We start from the raw sequence: 21,738 nt of genomic DNA, 5'->3' as shown, positions 1-21,738 counted from the left end.
ATCCTCTGATTTTTCGTCTGTTGGGCATTTCTCCTCCTAGTCATTTTGGTGAGAGATCACTGAACAGATATAGCTGAATATATCGAATGTGGTGCAATCAAGGTGCACCCTTGAACACTTGTGAGTAATCAGGATTCCCCACCCATACAAGAGACAAAAGAAAAGAAAGAAAGAAAAAGACAGAGAGAGAGAGATAGGAAAGAAAGGGAACATGATAAAGAAGGTTCAGCCCCAATGGGTCCCAAGGTACGATTTATCAATTATACAAACAAAAACAGACAAACACAAAGACTGATAAAATTATATATTAAGAGAAAAAATATACATGTGCAAATAAAGGAAGAACCTTGTCAAAAAGAACCCCAAGTGTAAGATTTATATACAATCAGGACAAACACAAAAACATAGAAACAATGGTGGAAGAAAAAGATGGGAGAGTGATTATACACTAATTTTCAGTGTGGGTGAGGAAGATTGTTTTGATTCTTCCTGGATGTATCTTGATATCTTTGTTGAATGACTCAACTTTCCTAAGATAAAGGGGGATTAAAAATTGGTTTAACTATAGGAGTAGTATTGATTTGGGAAAGGGGATTACTTTGAAGTTTAACTCTATATGAATATTAGAAAATAAAAATAAAAAAGAATAAACTATACTAAACTAAACTAAAATTAAAAAAAAAATTCAAAAAACAGAAATCCAAAAGAAAAACACAGGTGTATGTATCAAAAAGTTTAGGTTAGAAGGTTATTATGGAATTTGATGTACTGGACATCTCACTGTGATGGTAAATAGGTTAAAAAGTTAATCTATATTTTAAGAAAATTGAACCAGAATAGTAGGAACGAGTTAAAAATAAAAGTTGTCCTATGAAGTAGTGGTGGCTGTTCTCTTGTAGTCTTTTTTTTTTTTCCTTTCGTGGTTGGTTTTCTTGGGGAGGGGCATGCCACGTGGGTTTTCAGTCAGTGGTGTTCCCAGTGTGATGTCCTCCCGCCCCCCTCAAGGGGTGTGTGCTCTGAGGTAACTGTTTTATTTCAGGCTTTTGTTCTCTGGCGGTTTTTATGTTTGTTCACTTTTTTTTTTTCTCTCACCTTGACCACTTTTGATGGTTTTGTAGTTTTAGAGGAAAACAAACTGCACCCTGACCTCCTTCTCAGAGAGAAGCCTCAGTCTGGCTGCAGAGCCCAAATAAGTTCCCCCTTGGTCGCTGGCAGAGCAGGTTCCAAGTCGCGGTCCCTATGGATGCAGAATCTTTTGCTTTTACCCATAACCATGGCAGCAGCAGCTTTGGGTACCTCCAGACCGCTAGAGAGGTTCCAAGCAGTGATCGTGCACACTGAGATTTTCCCGCTAGCCCGGGCTGGGAGTGCCTGGTCTTTCTGGGTCTAAGAGCGCCTGGCTTGCACACACCTCTTTCAGGGGATGCTGTGGGTAACCCATGCATTTCAGGCTCTGAGAACAGGGCACAGGTCTGAAAGCACCAGGCTTGGCCTTCGCACACCTCTTTCAGGGGAGAGTTTGGGGCACGTGTCTTGGGCTCTGAAACAATGCTGCGTGTTAAAGCGCCAACTGAGACTTTGTGTACCTCTCTCGGGGTAGGATGAGGGGCATGCACATCTCAGGGCTCGCGCATTCTGCCATCTGGAGAGTCTCCCAGCCCCTCACAGGAGCCAGACCCCACGCATTCTTGGGCGCACTGGCGGCTTAGGGACCAAGACCTGGTTTCTCTGCTGCACTCTCTCTGGCTCAGCGCCAGGGGAGGCTGTCCTGGGACCGGGGACTTAAGTCCCTGTCCCTAGCCATCCCTATTCCCATAATTTCCCCCCATGGTCCTTTGCTCTTTTGAAGTGCTTTCAACCAGTCTCCAAGTTAATGCTGGTCCCCAGATGCAGGGCACTCTCGCTTGTATTAGGGGTATTACTTTCCAACCAGCCACCTCTGGTGGCTCTCTCCCCCTTTTGTTTATCTTCCGATATCAGTCTGCCATTCCCACTCCACTTTACCTGCAACACTGGCATCTTCTGCCCCTGTAGAGTCCAGACGTATAATTTTGATCTCAGGCTGATTTCACGGGTGATCGGAGTTCTTTGGTAGGTAATCAGCTCACTTTGGTAGGTAATCAGCTCAGTAGGTACAGGTTTAAAAGGCGCCTCCTCCTACTTCCCCACCATCTTGTCCCTTAAAACTCCTTATTTGTTTTTAAGAAATTATGTTTACTTCATTGTATTGCCTTTGCCCCTTTGTCAAAGATCAGGTCACAAATGGGTCTCTCTCTAAGTTCCTATTCTATTCCATTTATCTATTTGTCTACTCTTTTATTTAATATTGTATTTATTTATTTGGTAGACAGAGATCACAAATAGGCAGAGAATAAGGCAGAGGCAGAGATACAGGGAAGCAGGTGCCCTGCTAAGCAGGAAGCCTGATGCCTGGCTAGATCCCAGGACACTGGGATCATGACCTGAGCTGAAGACAGAGGCTTTAGCCACTGAGCCACCCAGGTGCCCCATATATGTCTACTCTTTTGCTAATAACAGACTGTCTTGATAGCCACAGCTATATAGTAAGTCTAAAAGGCAGGTGACTTTATTTTTGTTTGTTTCTTTGTTTCTTTGTTTGTTTTTCTTTCAATGTTGTGTTAGCTATACTGGATCTTTTTACCTCTCTGTAAAATCTTCTGAATTACATTGCCTCTATATGTAAGATATACACAAATTATATAAAATATCTTGCTGGGACATTGCCTCTATATGTAAAATATATATAAAATATCTTGCTATATAGGGGGCACCTTGGTGCCTTTGGATGGTGTCATTATCCCAGGGTCCTGGGATCGAGCTCAGCAGGGAGCCTTACCCCCCATATCTGCCTGCCTCTGCCTACTTGTGATCTCTGTCAAATAAATAAATAAAATCTTAAAAAATATATCTTGCTATATGTAAAATATATACAAAATATATAAAATATCTTGCTTTAATATAATATATTAAATCTAAAGATTAAGTGGGGAAGGACTGACATCTTTATAGTATTTAGTCTTTCTATCCAGGAACATGAAATATCCCTCCACTTACTTAATTATTTTTTATTTCCTAAAGATTTATTTATTTTATTTTATTTTATTTATTTATTTATTTATTTTTTAAAGATTTTATTTATTTATTTGACAGAGAGAAATCACAAGTAGATGGAGAGGCAGGCAGAGAGAGAGAGAGGGAAGCAGGCTCTCCGCTGAGCAGAGAGCCCGATGCGGGACTCGATCCCAGGACTCCGAGATCATGACCTGAGCCGAAGGCAGCGGCTTAACCCACTGAGCCACCCAGGCGCCCAGATTTATTTATTTTATAGGAGGAGAGATACATAGAGAAAGAGAGAGAATGAGTGGGAGGGGGAGAGGGAAAGGGAGAGAGAAGACTTTATCAAGCAGACTGCACTGAGTGCAAAGCCTGCCCAGGGTACAATCCCTTGACTCTGAGATCATAACCTAAACTGAAATCAAGAGTTGGACTCCTAACCAACTCTGCCACCCAGAAAACACTTATTTTGATTTTTGCAACATACTCTTGTACTTTTACTATATAGATCCTATAAATACTTTGTTAGATTTATACCTAAGTATTCACTTTGAGGGATGATAAATAAATGGTATTGTTTTTAAAAAAATAAAATAAAATGGTATTGTGCTTAATTCCAAATTCCACCTGTTTATTTTTAGTATCTAGGAAAGCAACTGATCTTGTGTATTGACTTTGTATCCAGCAATCTTGTTATAATCACTTTTTAGATTTGACTTTTTTTGTTGATTCATTTAGATTTATCACATAGATGATGATGCAATCTGTGAACAAAAACAGTTTTGCTTCTTCCTTCCCAGGACGTATTCATTTTATTTCTTTTGCTGAATTTACTGAATTATCAAAAATTTTCAGTATAATATTAGAAATTAGTGGTGAAAGGGGATAACTGATTTTTTTATTGCTGTATAATATTCAATTTGTTGATATATTAAAAATTATAGCAGCAATGCCCACAATTGCCAAACAGTGGAAAGATCCAAGATGCCCTTCAACAGATGAATGGATAAAGAAGATGTGGTCCACATATACAATGGAATATTATGCATCCATCAGAAAGGATGAATACCCAACTTTTGTATCAACATGGACGGGACTGGAGGAGATTATGCTGAGTGAAATAAGTCATGCAGAGAGAGTCAATTATCATATGGCTTCAGTTACATCTGGAGCATTAAAAATACCATGGAGGAAATTAGGAGAAGGAATGGAAAAATGAATTGAGAGAGACTGGAAGGGGATATGAACCATAAGAGATGGTGGATTCTGAGAAACAAACTGAGGGATTTGGAAGGGAGGGGTTGGGAGGATGTGTGAGTCTGGTGGTAGGTGTTAAGGAGGGCATGTAGTGCATGGATCACTGAGTGTGGTGCATAAACAATAAATCTTGGAACTCTGAAAAAATAAAATTAAATTTAAAAAATATGAGATATAATTGTGTAGGAGATATAGCATGTTTCACTGATACATTTATATACTATATTGTGATTCAAGAAATAGTTATATTTATCATATCACATAATTATAGTACAATATTACTCTCTGCATTCACTATACTTTTAATTGGATCTCTGTTATTTAATACTTACTACAAATTTGTGCACTTAAACACCACTAACCTTATCACCTCCATCCCCCACACATTTGCACACACATCCACTGGTACTACCACTTTACTTTTTTTTTTAATAGACTTATATTGTTTAGATTCTACATACAAATGACATTATACATTACTTGTATTTATCTGACTGGCCTTTACTTAGTATAATATGTTCAAGCTGCATCCATGTTACTGGGAAAGGAACAATGTCTTCCTTTCTTATGATTACATATTTTAATTCTGTCATCCATTGATGGGCATTTGGATTGTCCCATAGCCTGGTAATTGTGAATAAGTCTGTGATGAACTTGGGAGTGTATATCCCTTTGAAATTTTGTTTTCTTTTTTGGGGGGGGGCATATATCCAGAAGTGGAATATCTGGATTTCATGGCAGATTTATTGTTATTTTTTTGAGGAACCTCCATATTGTTTTTATTAGTGGTTGGAGCAATTGCATTTCGACCAAAAATGCATAATTTTTCTTTTTACACTCTTCACTAGCAACTTTTGTCTCTTGTCTCCTTGATAGCCATTCTGACTGGTGTTGAGTGGTATCACATTGTGGTTTTGATTTGCATTTCCCTTATGATTAATAATGTTGACCTTTTTTTTTCTGTATTTGTTGACCATTTTGCTATCTGCCTTAGAATAATATCTATTTAGGTTTTTTTTCCTTTTAAAATAATTTATTTTAGAGAGACAGAGAGAAAGAAAGATGAGCACCTGAGCAGAAGGAAGTTTAGTGGGAGAGGGGGGAGGGACAAGGCAAATTTTGTTCTAAGTGTAGAGGCTGTTGTAGGGCTCCATCTCAGGACCCTAAGATCAGGATCTGCACCAAATATGAGTCAGATGTGTAACTGACTGAGCCACCTAGGAATCCCCAGTTTTCCAATTGTGTTCTATCTCTATGTTATCACTATTTCCTACTTCACTTTTTTATTATATTCAGTTAGCCAACAAATAGTATATCATTGGTTTTTTTTTTAATTTCTTTTCAGTGTACCAGAATTTACTGTTTATGCACCACACCCAGTGCTCCATGCAATACACCGTTAGTTTTTGATGTAATATCCAACTATTCTTTAGTTGAATATAACAGTCAGTGCTCATCACAACAGGTTCCCTTGTTAATGCCCATCAACTGACCACCCCATCCTTCCACTACTCTCTCTTCTGAAACCCTCAGTTTGATTCCCAGAGTCCACAGTGTATCATGGTTTGTTTCTCTCTCTGATTTCTTCCCATTCAGTTGTCCCAACTGCCTTTGCCTATTGTCCTCTGTGCTATTCCTTATGTTCCACGTATGAGTGAAACCATAAGATAACTTTATGATACCATGTGATAATGATAATTTTATTTCTGTGCTTGACTTATTTCACTTAACATAATCTGTAACCATCCCTCAGAAAAATTCTTTCAAAGAACCACCTCCTAGTTTCATTGATTTGTTCTATTGTTTTTTTGGTTTCTATTTCATTTATTTCTGCTCTGACCTTTATGATTTCTCTTCTCCTGCTGGGTTTAGGGTTTCTTTCTTGTTCTTTCTCTAGCTCCTTTAGGTGTAGGGTTAGTTTGTGTACCTGAGACCTTTCTTGTTTCTTGAGAAAGGCTTGTACCACTATATATTTTCCTCTCAGGACTGTCTTTGTTGTGTCCCACAGATTTTGCACCATTGTGTTTTCATTATTATTTGATTCCATAAAATTTTTCAATTCTTCTTTAATTTCCTGGTTGACCCATTCATTCTTTAGAAAGATGCTGTTTAGTCTCCATGTATTTGGGTTCTTTCCAAATTTCCTCTTGTGATTGAGTTCTAGTTTCAGAGGATTGTGGTCTGAAAATATGCAGGGAATGATCGCAATCTTTTGATGCCAGTAAAGTCCTGATTTAGGACCGAGGATGTGATCTATTCTGGAGAATGTTCCATGTGCCCCAGAGAAGAATGTGTATTCTGTTGCTTTGGGATGAAATATTCTGAATATATCTGTGATGTCTATCTGGTCCAGTGTGTCATTTAAGGCCTTTATTTCCTTGTTGATCTTTTGCTTGGATGATCTGTCCATGTTAGTGAGGGAAGTGTTAAATTCCCCTACTATATTTTTATTATTGTTGATGTGTTTCTTTGATTTTGTTATTAATTGGCTTATATAGTTGGCTGCTCCCACATGAGGGGCATAGATGTGTAAAATTGTTAGATCTTCTTGTTGGACAGATCCTTTGAGTATGATACAGTATCCTTCCTCATCTCTTATTATAGTCTTTGGCTTAAAATCTAATTGATCTGATATAAGGATTGCCACTCCTGCTTTCTTCTGATGTCCATTAGCATGGTAAATTCTTTTGCACCCTCTCACTTTAAATCTGGAGGTGTCTTCGGATTTAAAATGAGTTTCTTGTAGGCAACATATAGATTTTTTTTTTTATCCATTCTGATACCCTGTGTATTTTGATTGGGATATTTAGCCCATTAACATTCAAGGTATCCATTGAGAGATAAGAATTTAGTGCCATTGTATTGCCTGTAAGGTGACTGTTTTGTATATTGTCTCTGTTCCTTCCTGATCTACCACTTGTAGGCTCTCTCTTTGCTTAGAGGACCCCTTTCAATATTATTGTAGAGCTGGTTTGGTATTTGCAAATTCTTTCAGTTTTTGTTTGTCCTGAAGCTTTTAATCTCTCCTTCTATTTTCAATGATAGTCTAGCTGGATATAGTATTCTTGGCTGCATGTTTTTCTCATTTAATGCTCTGAAAATATCATGCCAGCTCTTTCTGGCCTGCCAGATCTATGTAGATAAGTGTGCTGCCAATCTAATATTTTTACCATTGTATGTTACAGACTTTTTTTCCCTGGGCTGCTTTCAGGATTTTCTCTTTGTCACTAAGACTTGTAAATTTTACTATTAGGTGATGGGGTGTGGGCCTATTGTTATTGATTTTGAGGGGGGTTCTCTGCACCTCCTGGATTTTAATGCTTGTTCCCTTTGCCATATTGGGAAATTCTCCAAAAATTCTCTCCAATATACCTTCTGCTCTCCTCTCTCTTTCTTCTTCTTCTGGAATCCAATTATTCTAATGTTGTTTCATCTTATGGTGTCACTTATCTCTTGAATTCTCCCCTCGTGGTCCAGTAACTGTTTGTCTCTGTTTTGCTCAGCTTTTTTATTCTCTGCATTTGGTCTTCTATATCACTAATTCTTTCTTCTTCCTCATTTAGTCTAGCAGTGAGAGGCTCCATTTTTTATTGCACCTTATGAATAGCTTTTTTTATTTCAACTTGGTTAGATTTTAGTTCTTTTATTTCTCTAGAAAGGGCTTTTATATCTCCCAAGAGGGTTTTCCTAATATCTTCTATGCCTTTTTCGAGCCTAGCTAGAACCTTGAGAATTGTCATTCTGAAGTCTAGATCTGACATATTACCAATGTCTGTGCTGATTAGGTCCCTAGACTTCGAAAAAACTTTTTTGAAAAAAAAGAACTCTTGTTCTTTTTTGTGGTGAATTTTTCTGTCTTGTCATTTTGTCCAGATAAGAGTATATGAAGGAGCAAGTAAAATACTAAACGGGTGGCAACAACCCCAGGAAAATATGCTTTAACCAAATCAGAAGAGATCCCAAATCATGAGCAGGGAGAAAGGGAGTAAAAAGAGGTTCAGAACGAAAAAAAAAAAAAAAAAAAAAAGAAGAAGAAAGAAAGAAAAAAAAAAAAAAAAAAAAAAAATGAATAAAGAAATATATATATATATATATATATATTAGATAAACTAGTTTAAAAAACGTTAAAAAGAGTAAAAGTTAAAAAAATTAGCAAAAGAATAGAAATTGAAAAAGAAGAAAAATTAAATTAACTTCAACACTAAAGAATCATGGGGGGAAAGCCATGAGTTCCATGCTTTGCTTTCTTCACCTCTGGAATTCCGCTGCTCTCCTTGGTATTGAAACTGCACTCCTTTGTAGGTGAACTTGGTCCTGGTTGGATTTCTTGTTGATCTTCTAAGGGAGGGGCCTGTTGTAGTTATTAGCAAGTGTCTTTGCCCCAGGCAGAATTGCACCGCCCTTACCATGGGCCGGGCTGAGTTATCGCTTGGGTTTGCTTTTGGGAGCTTTTGTTCCCTGAGTGCTTTCCGTAGAGTTCCAGAGGATGGGAATGAAAATGGCAGCCTCCCAGTCTCTGGCCCAGAGGAGCCGAGAGCCCAGGCCCCAATCCTCAGTGTGCCCTCAGAGAACAGCGCCGAATTACTCCTGTCTTCCTGGCCTCCAGCCATGCTCCGAGCTCACTGAGCCTGCAACTGGTTCAAGTTAATCTGGAGCTGAGAGCTCACTCCTAGGCTCTGTCTCTGTAGCTGGCTTCCCCATTCTAATACCTGTAAGCTCTGCCACACTCAGACACCCTCGATCCTTCTGTGACCCTACAGGTCCTGAAGCCACGGTGACCCTGTGTAGACTTCACCCTGGTTTAGCCTCTGGAGCGATGTCCCTCAGTGGAACAGACTTTTAAGAATCCTAATTTTGTGCTCCATTGCTCTGCCACTTGCCAGGAGCTGGCCCCTCTCCACCCACGGTCTATCTTCCCATCGCTTTGGATTCACTTTTCCACCAGTCCTACCTTTCAGAAAGTGGTTGATTTTCTGTTTCTAGAATTGCTGTTCTTCTCTTCGATCTCCCGTTGGATTTGTAGGTGTTTTCAATTTTTAGAGAAGCTATCTAGCTGATCTCCTGCTAGCTGAAGTAGTCTCAGCCTGCTACTTCTCCGCCATCTTGACTACTTCCCCCCACATAGTACAAATTTAACTTTAGATATTAAACAGCTTCAAGATATTATTCAAGGCTTTACTTACTCGTCTTTAAAATTAGTTCTAGGAGTGAGTATTACAGAAAGGATTGATGATATTCTGTCTGTTCTAAACCTTTTTACTTGGATAAAACAAACTAGTCTTGGCATTGTGGGTGAAATGATAATTCTTTTTATTGCTGTAATAATTTTATGCTTACTCCTCTGATGTGAGTGAAAATCCTTATGATGACTGATGGATCAAGATTTCACAAAATCAACTTTCCTGCTTCTGCATAAACAAAATGGGGGGGGAATATAACTTCCCCTCAGAAAATGTACAGAACAAACATGCTTAAATATGTACTAGCAAAGACCACTGGGGGAGAGGATAATAAATGTCCTTGAAGCCAAGCAGCTGGGACTGCCTGGCCAGCTCAGGGTGGAATACAGCCTGCTTTTTATTCTGTTATCTCCCCTTCTTCAGAGATCAGCTGTAGTTAATTAGATGATCCCTTTAAATGTGCTTACTCAACTAAAAATCCTATAGTGCTTGATCAGGGAAATATTGCTTATTTATAATCTCCTTCAACTCCTTTGTTGACTGTTATCTTGTATCAAATAAATACAGGACTGAGGAGATGTTCAGGGTGTCAGTCCTCTCAACTGCTGACCCCTGCTCCCTTTCTCTTGCCGCTGACTTGTTTGTGCCTCATTCTTCTCCAGTGCTTCATGGGGAAACAGCAATAATCCCCTCCAGTTCCATCTGTGTCAATACAAAAGGTAGGTATTCACTCTTTCTGATACCTAATATTCCATTGTATATATGAACCACATTTTTTAATCCATCTATTGAAAGAGAGCTGGGTCCTTCCACAATTTGGCTATTGTGGGGATTGCTGCTATTTAGTTTTATTCATTTTTGAGTAAGTTTGTTAAATTTTAAAAAATAAATTAAAAAGGTGAAGAAAAAGAAGAATCAAACCTGTAAACACAGAGAAAAAAACTGATGATTGCCAGAGGGAAAATGATGGAGGGATAAAAAAGAATGGGTGAAGGAAAGAGAGAGGTACAGGCGTCCAGTTATGTAATGAATAAACCACAGACATAAAAGGTACAACATAAGGATATATTCAATAATATTGTAACAGCATTTTATGGTAAGATATGGTAACTTCGCTTGTGAGCATAGCATAACATATAGAGTTGTCAAATCACTATGTTGTATACCTGAACTTAATCTAACATCATGTGATAACTATACTCAAATTAACTTAAGTAAAAATGTAATTCCAGTTTTAATTAGTTTTATTTTTATTCCAGTTTCTTTTCCGTTTTATAGTTTTATTTAAATTCCAATTTAATTAAATTCCAGGTTTAATTAAAGTTTTTCTTTTATTATTTCTTTTTGGCATAACAGAATTCATTGTTTTTGCGCCAAACCCAGTGCTCCATGCAATGTGTGCCTTCCACAATACTAACCACCTGTGTCCCCCAACCTCCCACACTCCATCCCTTCAAAACCTTCAGGTTCTTTTTCAGAGTCCATAATCTCTCATGGTTCACCTCCCTTTCCAATTTTCCTCAAATACCTTCTCCTCTCCATCTCCCCATGTCCTCTGTGTTATTTGATATGAACTGTAAATAAGTGAAACCGTATAATTGACTCTTTCTGCTTGACTTATTTCACTCAGCATAATCCCTTCCAGTTCCGTCAATGTTGCTACAAAAGTTAGGTATTCATCCTCTCTGATGTAGACATAATACTCCATAGTGTATATGGACCACATCTTCCTTATCCATTCGTGCGATGAAGGGCATCTTGTTTCTTTCCACAGTTTGGCAACAGTGGCCATTGTGGGTATAAACATTGAGGTACAGATGGCCCTTCTTTTCACTCCATCTGTATCTTTGGGGTAAATACTCAGGAGTGCAATTGCAGGGTCATAGGGAAGCTCTATTTTTAATTTTATTTTTTATTAAAATATTTTATTTATTCATTTAACAGAGAGAGAAATCACAAGTAGGCAGAGAGGCAGAGAGAGAGAAGGGGGGAAGCAGGCTCCCTGCTGAGCAGAGAACCCGATATGGGACTCAATCCCAGGACCCTGAGATCATGACCTGAGCTGAAGGCAGAGGCTTATCCCACTGAGCCACCCAGGTGCCCCTATTTTTAATTTCTTGAGGAATCTCCACACTGTTCTCCAAAGTGGCTGCACCACCTTGCATTCCCACCAACAGTGTAAGAGGGTTCCCCTTTCTCCACATCCTCCCCAGCACAGGTTATTTCCTGTCTTGCTAATTTTGGCAATTCTAAATGGTGTAAGGTGGTATTTCAATGTGGTTTTAATTTGAAACTCCCTGATGGCTAGTGATGATGAACATTTTTTCACCTGTCTGATAATCATTTCTATATCTTCACTGGAGAAGTGTCTGTTCCTATTTTCTGCCCATTTTTTGATATGATTATCTGTTTTTTGTGTGTGGAGTTTGAGAAGTACTTTATAGATCCTGGATATCAAACTGTTGTCTGTACTGTCATTTGCAAATATCTTCTCCCATTCCATGGGCTGCCTCTTTGTTTTCTTTACTGTTTCCTTTTTTGTGCAGAAGCTTTTGATTTTGATGAAGTCCCAAAAGTTCATTTTCGCTTTTGTTTCCTTTGCCTTTGGAGACATATCTTGAAAGAAGTTGCTGTGGCTGATATCAAAGAGGTTAATGCCTAAGTTCTACTCTAGAATTCTGATGGGTTACTGTTTCACATTGAGGTCTTTTATCCATTTAGAGTTTATCTTTGTGTATGGTTCAAGAGAATAGTCTAGTTTCATTCTTCTACATATACCTGTCCAGTTTTCCCAGCACTATTTTTGAAGAGACTGTCTTTTTTCCACTGTATATTTTTTCCTGTTTCGTCAAAGATTGTTTGCGCATACAGTTAAGGGTCCATATCTGGGCTCTCTACTCTGTTCCACTGGTCTATGTGTCCGCTTTTATGCCAGTACCATGCTGTTTTTGTGATCACAGCTTTGTAGTAAAGCTTGAAATCAGGTAATGTGATGCCGCCAGTTTTACTTTTTTTTCAACACTTCCTTAGCAATTTGGGGTCTCTTCTGATTCTATACAAGTCTTAGGATTATTTGATCCAGCTCTTTGAAAAATATCAGTGGAATTTTGATCAGAATGGTCTTAAAATTATAGATTGCTCTAGGCAGTATAGACATTTTGACAATGTTTATTTTTCTGATCCAAGAGCATGGAATGGTCTTCCAACTTTTTGTGTCTTCTTAAATTTCTTTCAAGAGTATTCTGAAGATCCTTGGGTACAGATCCTTTATCTCTTTGGTTAGGTTTATTCCCAGGTATATTATAGTTCTTGGTGCTATAGTAAATGGAATCAATTTTCTAATTTCACTTTCTGTATTTTCATTGTTAGTATATAAGAAAGCCACTGATTTATGTACATTGACTTTGTATCCTGCCACGTTGCTGAATTGCTGTATGAGTTCTAGTAGTTTGGGGGTGGAGTATTTTGGATTTCCATATAAAGAATCATGTCATCTTCAAAGAGAGAGATTTTGACTTCTTCATTACCAATTCGGATACCTTTTATTTCCCTTTTTGTCTGATTGCTGTTGCTAGGACTTCTAATACTATGTTGAACAAGAGTGGTGAGAGTCGGCATTCTTGTCGTGTTCCTGATCTCAACGGGAAGGACACAAGCTTTTTCCCATAGAGGATGATATTTGCCGTGGATCAATCATAGATAGGTTTTATTAAGTTCAGAAATGTTCCCTCTATCCCTATACTTTGAAGTGTTTTAATCAGGAACGGATGCTGGATTTTGTCCAATGCTTTTTCTGCATCCATTGAGAGGACCATCTGGTTCTTCTCTCTTCTCTTATTGATTTATTCTATCACACTGGTTTATTTGCAAATATGAACGAGCCTTATAGCCCAGGGATGAGTCCCACCTGGTCATGGTGGATAATCTTTTTAATGTGCTGTTGGATCCTACGAGCTAAGATCTTGTTGAGAATCTTAGCATCCATATTTATCACTGATATTTGTCTGAAATTCTCCTTCTTGGTAGGGTCTTTGCCTGGTCAGAAGTTTTCCTTCTGCTTCAATTTTTTGAACCAGCTTCAGGAGGATAGGTGTTATTTCTCCTTTGAAAGTTTGTTAGAATTCCCCAGGGAATCCGTCAGGTCCTGGGTTCTTGTTTTTTGGGAGGTTTTTGATCACTGCTGCTATCTCGTTACTAGATATCAGTCAATTCACGTTGTCAACTTGTTCCGGGCTCAAATTTTGGGAGTTTATAGTTTTCCAGGAATGCATCTATTTCATCTAGTTTGCTGAACTTATTGGCATATAACTGTTGATAATAAAATCTGATGATTGTTTCTACTTCCTTGATGTTTATTATGATCTCTCCCTATTTATTCATAATTGTACTAATTTGAGCTTTTTCTCTTTTCTTTTGGATTAGTGTGGCCAATGGTTTATTGATCTTATTGATTCTTTCAAAAATCCAGCTTCTACTTTCATTGATACGATCTTGTATCAATAGTTTCTACCTCATTGATCTCTGCTCTAGTCTTGATTATTTCCCTTGTTTGTGGAGTCAATTTAATTTGTAGTTGATTCTCCAGTTCTTTAAGGTTTAGAGACAGCTGCTGTGTTCTGGATTTTTCATTTTTTTTTTGAGGGAGGTTTGAATAGCTATATATTTCCTCCTTAGGACTGACTTTGCTGTATCCCATAGGTTTTGGACCAAAGTGTCTTCATTCTCTTTGGTTTCCATGAATTGTTTCAGTTCTTCCATGATCTCCTGGTTGATCCAAGCATTTTTAAGCAAGGTGGTCTTTAGCTACCAGGTGTTTCAGTTTCTTCAAAACTTTTACTTGTGATTGAGCTCAAGTTTCTAAGAACTGTGATCTGAGAATATGCAGGGAATAATCTCAGTCTTTTGGCTCCGTTTGAGTCCTGATTTTTGACCCAGTATGTGGTTTATTCTGGAGAGGGTTCCATATACACTTGAGAAGCATGAGTTTTCTGTTGTTTTGGGTGGAATGTTCTTTATATATCTATGAGGTCCATCTGGTCCAATGTGTCATTCAATGCTCTTGTCTCTTTACTGATTTTCTGCTTCGATGATTTGTCTATTTCTGAGAGAGGCATGTTAAGATCCCCTACTATTAATGTATTCATATCAATACGACTCTTTATCTTGATTAATCGTTTTCTTATGTAATTGGCTGCTCCCATATTGGGGGCATAGATGTTTACAATTGTTAGATCATCTTGGTGGATAGTCCATTTAAGAATGATGTAGTGTTCTTCTGTATCTCTGATTATAGTCTTTAGTTTAAAATCTAATTTATCTGATATGAGAATCGCTACCCCGACCTTCTTTGAGGCCCATTGGCATGAAAGATGCTTCTCCATCCCTTCACTTTCATTCTGGGTGTATCCTTGGGTTCCAAATGGGTGTCTTGTAGACAACATATGGATGGGTCCTGTTGTTTTATCCAATCTGCAACCCTGTGTCAATTAATGGTGCATTTAGGCCATTCACATTGAGAGTGATTATTGATAGATATGTTTTTGTTGACATTGTGTTAACTTTGAGGTATTTCTTTCTGTAGATTGTTTCCATATTTCTTTTCAATGATATTCTTAGGATGGTTCCTCTTTTCTAGAACCTCCCCTTAATATTTCCTGCAGTGTCCGCTTGGTGGTCGCATACTCTTTTAAGCCTTGCTGGTCTTGGAAACTCTTTATCTCTCCATCCAATTTGAATGTCAGTCTTGCTAGATAAAATATTCTTGGCTGCATATTCTTCTCGTTTATTTCCCTGAATATGTCTTGCCAGCCCTTTCTGGCTTGCCAGATCTCTGTGGACAGGTCTGACGGTATTCTCATAGGCTTTCCTCTGTGCATAAGGATCCTCTTTGTCCGAGCTGCTTTCAAGAGTTTGTCACTACAATTACAATTTCTCAATTTTACTTTCAAGTGCTTTGATGTTTTTTTAGATTTTATAATCTTGGGGGGGGGGCGTTTTTCCTCTAGTGCATGAATGATGGTTCCATTCATGATATTGAAAAATTTTCATGGAGAATTTGTTCCACTATATCTTCTAGACTTCTTTCTTTCTCCTCCCTTTCAGGGATTCCAATAATTGTGATGTTGGAATGTTTCTTTCCATCATTTATTTCCCTAATTCTGTTTTTGTGGCTTCTAAACTGTTTGTTCCAGGCTTCCTCCTGATCCTTTCTCTCTATCTGTCCTCCAGATCTCAAATTCTATTTTCTGTCTCAGTTACCCTAGCTTTTAGGGAATTTAGTTAGATTGTAACTCATTGAGAAGATTGTGAACCTCATCTCCGGTGGCTTTCAGTTCTGCCCTAACATTGTGAATATCTTCCCTGGTGGCTTTCAGTTATGCCTTAATCAATTTCATTTTGTCATCCATGGCTTTCTCCAACCCACCTATTGCCTGGATAATTGTTAGCCTGAATTCCCTTTCTGACATATTGTGTATGTCAGTAACCATTAGCTCTGTTGCAGAAGGCCCATCCTTTGAATTTTTCTTCTCTTGGGCATTTCTCTTCCTAGTCATTTTGGTTAGACATGGCTGAAGAGATGTAGCTGGATATATCAACCATGGTGCAGTGAAGATGCACCCTGGAATGCTTCTGAGCAATCAATATTCCCCACCCAATATGAAAGAAAAAAAGAAAGAGAGAAAAGAGGGGGAAAAGAGAGAGAGAGAGAGAGGAGATTGAAAGAGAGAGAGAGACAAGAAAAAAATAAAGATAAAAGAGAAGGCTCAGCCCAGATGGGCCCCAAGTTAAGATACAAACAAAAACAGACAAATAAAAGACTGATAAAAGTATATGACAAGAGGAAAAAAAAAATATATATATATATAAAAGCAAAACAAACAAACAAACAAAAGAACCTGTTCAGAAAGAACCCCAGGTTTAAGATTTATATACTACCAGGACAAACACAAATACACAGAAACACTGGTGGAAGAAAAAAAAAATGGGAGAGTGGTTATATATTCTCAGTGTGGGTGAGGAAGGTTGTTTTGATTCTTCCTGGCTGTATCTTGATATCTTTGTTAAAGGACTCAACTTTCCTAAGATAAAGGGGGATTAAAAATTGGTTTACATATAGGGAAAGCATTGATTGGGCAAAGGGGACTACCTTGAAGTTTAAATCTATATGAATATTAAAAATTAAAATATATTAAAAAAGAATGGCCTAAACTAAAGTAAAATAGCATTTAAAATTTTTTTAAAAAATAGAAAAGCAAAAGAAAAACATGGGTTTATGTATCGAAAAGTTCAGGTTAAATGTTTATTATGGAATTTGATGTACTGGACATCTCACTGTGATGGTAAATAGGAAAAAAAATTATCTATATAAAAAATAAGAAAAAGAATATCCAGAATAGTGGGAACGAATTAAAAATAAAAGTTGTATATATGAAGTAGTGGTGGTTGTTTTCTTGTCATTTTTGTTTATTTGTTTGTTTTTTGTTTTTTGTTTTTGTTTTTGTTTTTTTTTTGGTTGACTTTCTGGGGACGGGCCTGTTGCGTGGGTTTTCTGGCAGTGTTTTCTGAGTTATGTCCTCCCGCCCTCCTCATGGGGGTGGGCTCTGAGGAAACCAGTTTTCAGGCTTTTGTTCTTTGGAGGTTTTTATGTTTGTTTGTTCATTTGTTGTCTCTCCCTTTGGGGGCTCTTAATGGTTTTTGGAGGTTTAGGGGAAAGCAAACTGCACCCTGACCTCCCTCTCGGAGAAAAGCCTCCATCTGTTCCCCCCTGGGTGCTGCAGAGCACAAAAGTTCCCCCTTGGCTGCTGGCAGAGCAAGTTCCCAGTCGTGGTCCCTGGGGACGCAGGAACTCCTGCTTGTACCCCAAACCACAGCAGCGGCAGCTATCTGGGCAGCTCCAGACTGCCCAAGAGGTTCCAAGAAGTGGTAGCTATTGAGATTTTCCCACTGGGAGGGCAGGGAGTACTCAGCCTTTCCAGGACCGAGACTCCCGGTTGGCACCTGCACACACCTCTCTCAGGGGAGGTATGTGGCATGACTCAGGCTTTGATAGCATGGCAAGGCACACGCATGGGGACTGCAAAAAGACTGTGTTTCTGCCAGTTGTTGAGTCTCCCAGCCCCTCAGGTGCACTCACTTATGGCTCAAGGACCAAGACCTGATTTCTTCACCGCACTCTCTCTGGCTCAGCACCAAGAGTGGCTGTCCTCACCGCACTCTCTCTGGCTCAGCACCAAGAGTGGCTGTCCTCAGTTCAGGGACTTAAGCCCCTGTCCCTAACTGCCCCAATTCCCACAATTTCCCCCCGCAATCCTTTGCTCTTTTTGACTGCTTTCGACCAGACTCCATGTTAATGTTGGTCTCCAGTTGCAGGGCACTTTCGTATTGGGTTATTACTTTTCAATGGGTCACTTCTGGTACTCCCTCCCCCTTTTGTTTATTTTCTGATATCAGTCCGATGTTTGCACTCTACCTTCCCTGCCCACTGGTGTCTTCTGCCCCTGTAGAGATCCAGACGTGTATAATTCTAATCTCAGGCTGATTTCATGGGTGATTGGAGTTCTTTGGTAGGTAATTAGCTCACTTTATGGTACAGGTTGAAAAGGCGTCTCCTCCGAGTTCTCCACCATCTTGTCTCCCACCTTAATTAAAGTTTATTTAATTTTTATAAGATTTTATTTGACAGCAGAGATCACAAGAAGGCAGAGAGGCAGGCAGAGAGAGAGGAGGAAGCAGGCTCCCTGATGAGCAGAGAGCCCAATGCGGGGCTTGATCCCAGGACCCTAGGATCATGACCTGAGCCAAAGGCAGAGGCTTTAACCCACTGACCCACCCAGGCACTCCTCTTAATTAAAGATTTTTTAAATTTATTTGACAGAGAGAGAGAGATATCACAAGTAGTCAGAGAGGCAGGCAGAGAGAGAGGGGGAAGCAAGCTCCCCACTGAGCAGAGAGCCCCATGTGTGGCTCGATCCCAGTACCCTGAGATTATGACCTGAGCTGAAGGCAGTGGCTTAACCCACTGAGCCACCCAGGCGCCCCTTAATTAAAGTTTTAATTAAAGTTTAATTCCAGTCAATTTAAACATTGAATTATGATACTTCCACACTTATCTAAATAAGCAATAATAGGATAAAAAAAAAAAACCCAGAATAGTACAAATAGTATTGGAAGATGAAGACTTTAAGGCTAATAACCAAAATGTAGTAAAAATAAAATCAGCAATAAATGGAAAACTTTTTGTTGTTGTTATTTTTCAGTTGACTTAATTCCTTATATGTTTGGTATATTAACCATTAATTAAATGGATTATTTGCACAAAAAAAAAATCCCATTTGTGTAGGTTGTCTGTTCATTTGGCTATTTTTTTTTTTTTCTGTTGTGTCCTGAAGCCTTCAAAATTGATGTAGTCCCTCTCTTTGAAATGTTCTTTTCTATACTTTTGACATAATGTTGAGGGATTCATTGCCATTACCAATGTCAAGGAGCATCTTCCTTTCATTTTATTCTAGGATTTTTATGGTTATTAGGTTCTATGTCTAAGTCTTTGATCCACTTTAAGTTTATTTTTATGGATGGTGTGAATCATGGCTCTGAGTGAGTTTTTCCAGTTTACCCAGCACCAACTTATTAAAGAGACTACCCTTTCCCATTGGATATCCATAATTTCAGGCTCTGCACTCCATATATTGTTAGCTGTACATCCTGGGATTTAATTCTGAGCTGTCTCATCTGTTCTATTGGTCAATGTGTCTATTTTTGTTTTAGTATCATACTGTTTTTATTACTATGTCTTTGTAGCATAATTCCAAATCAGGAAAGATGATATTCTGGTTTTGTTCTTTACTTCTCAGGATTTCTTTGATTATTTGGGGTCTTTTGTGGTTCCACAAAAATTTTTAGAATCATTTCTTCTATTTCTGTGAAGGAAATTGTTGGTTGTTTTCATGGAGATTATATTTAATATTTATATGGTTTTGTGTAGTATGGTCATTTTACCAATAATTATTCTGATATGTAAACATGGGATGCCTTTCCATTTACTTGTGTCTTCTTTAATTCTTATAGCAACATACTTTAGTTTTCATTGTACATATAGCTCACTTCCCTGGCTAAATTTATTCAGTTTTTTTTTAATTGTCTTTGAGGCTATCATGAACGGGATAGATTTAATTCTTTTTGAAATGTTTCATCATTAGGAAAAATGAAATAAATTGATTTTTTAAGATTTTATTTATTTGATGGGGTGGGGGAGAGAGACAGAAAACAAGCAGGGGTTTCAGGAAAAGGAGAGAAAGAAGCAGGTTCCCCAGTGTCCCAGTGAGCAAGGAACCCAATGTGGGGCTTGATCTCAGGACCCTGGGATCATGACCTGAGCCAAAGGCAGCTGCTTAACAAACTGAGCCACCCAGGCACCTCAAAATCAGTTTATTTTTTATGTTAATACTGTATTTTACCACTCTACTGACATTGCTAATGAATTCCATTTTTTGGTTAGTCATTTAACTTTTATATTATATCATATAATCAGAAAATAGCAACAATTTTACTCTTTCCTTTATAATTTGAATACTTTTATTTATTGCAAAATTGCTCTAGTTAAGACTCTCAGTACTACATTGAATAGGAGCACTGTAAGTGGGCATCCTTCTACTGTCTCTAGTCTTACAAAAAATATTTTCATTTTTATCCATTGAGAATAATGTCAGCTGTGGTTTTGGTGTATATACTCTTTTTTTTTGTGTTGAACTCTGTTTCTTTTATACCCAATCTGCCAAGGGATTTTACACAAGAAAATTATGTATTGTATCAAATTTCATTTTCCTAGGTCTATTGGGAAGTAAATGTGATTTTTTTCTTATTATATTGATGTGATATATTACATTTATTGAATTTTATATATTGCATCATCCTTGTATCCTAGTGATAAATGCCACTTGATCATGGAGTATAATACTTTAATGTGTTCTTGAATTTGGTTTACTAATATTGTGTTTAGAGAATTTTTTGCACCTGCATTCCTCAGGTATGTAGGTTGGTAGTTTTCTTTTTATGTGTGATATCTTTATCTGATTTTTATATCAAAGTAATGTTGGCTTCCTATAATGATTCCTTTTTGGTGTTTTGCAACATTTTGAGGAAGAATGGTACTCATTCTACTTTGAATGTTTGAGAGGAGTCTCCAATGTAGTCATCTGTTTTGGTATTTTCTGAGTTGATTACTGATTATATCTCTAGCTCTTTTCCATGGTGCACCACTGAAGATCCTGGTTTAGCCATGTGTCACCAGTGAAGATCCCGATGTAGCCATGGGTCATGACCCTGCCTGGTGTACCAGTATTGTAAAAACAAGACATATCCAAAGTCTTGCTTCTGCAGAGTTGTCTTTGATGCCAAAATCTGCACCTTTGACTTGGGGTGGAAGAAGACAGAAGTGGATGTCTTCCCACTATGTGGCCACAGGTGTCAGATGAATATGAGAAGCTCTCTTCTGAAGCCTTGGAGGCTGTCTGTATTTGATCCATGAGGTACATGGTGAAAAGCTGTGGCAAAGATGGTCTTCACATCCCAGAGAAGCTCCACCACTTCTATGTCATCTGAAGCAACAAGATCTTATTCAATGCTGTGACTGATAGGCGGTCTCAGCATTGTGGAGTGCCTTTAGAAAGCCCCAGGGCACAGTGACCAGTATCCACATAAACCATGTCATGATGTCCATCTGTAGGAAGCTGCAGAACAAACTGTATGTGACTGAGCCCTACACAGGGCCAAATTCAGTTCCATTGCTTCTGGAAGATCCACATTTCCAAAAAGTGGGACTTTACTAAGTTTAATGAAGACAAATTTAAAGACAGGGTGGCTAAAAAAGTAGCTCATCCCGCCTGGCTATGGGGTCAAATATGTCCCTAATTATGCCCCCCTGGACAAATGCTGAGCTCTGGACTCATAACAACCTCAGCACTGCCCTCTACTTCTTTGTGCACAACAATAACTCCTATTTCCTTTCCAAAAAAAAAAAAAATCTCTATTCTTTAAAGGTTTGATCAGATGTTTATTTCTTCCTTATTCAGTTCTGGTGGGTTGTATATTTCTAGAAATGTGGCTATATATTTCAGGTTATGTATTTTGCTGGCAACGAATTATTCATGTAAACTCATGATTATATATAATTCAATAAAATCAGTTATAATGGCGCCTCTTTCATTTCCCATTTTATTTGAGTTAACTT

At 38.2% G+C, this 21,738-nt stretch overlaps 1 pseudogene; it reads left to right on the top strand.

Moving 5' to 3' along the window:
• Positions 1 to 234: 234 nt before the first annotated feature.
• Positions 235 to 21,444, top strand: LOC101691978 (annotated as a pseudogene).
• The last annotated feature ends 294 nt before the right edge of the window (positions 21,445 to 21,738 follow it).

The sequence above is a fragment of the Mustela putorius genome, unplaced genomic scaffold, assembly GCF_011764305.1.
Source record: "Mustela putorius furo isolate JIRA1106 unplaced genomic scaffold, ASM1176430v1.1 tig00003923_pilon_pilon_pilon, whole genome shotgun sequence".
Classification (NCBI taxonomy): Eukaryota; Metazoa; Chordata; class Mammalia; order Carnivora; family Mustelidae; genus Mustela; species Mustela putorius.
This window is presented reverse-complemented; position numbering and strand designations above follow the sequence as displayed.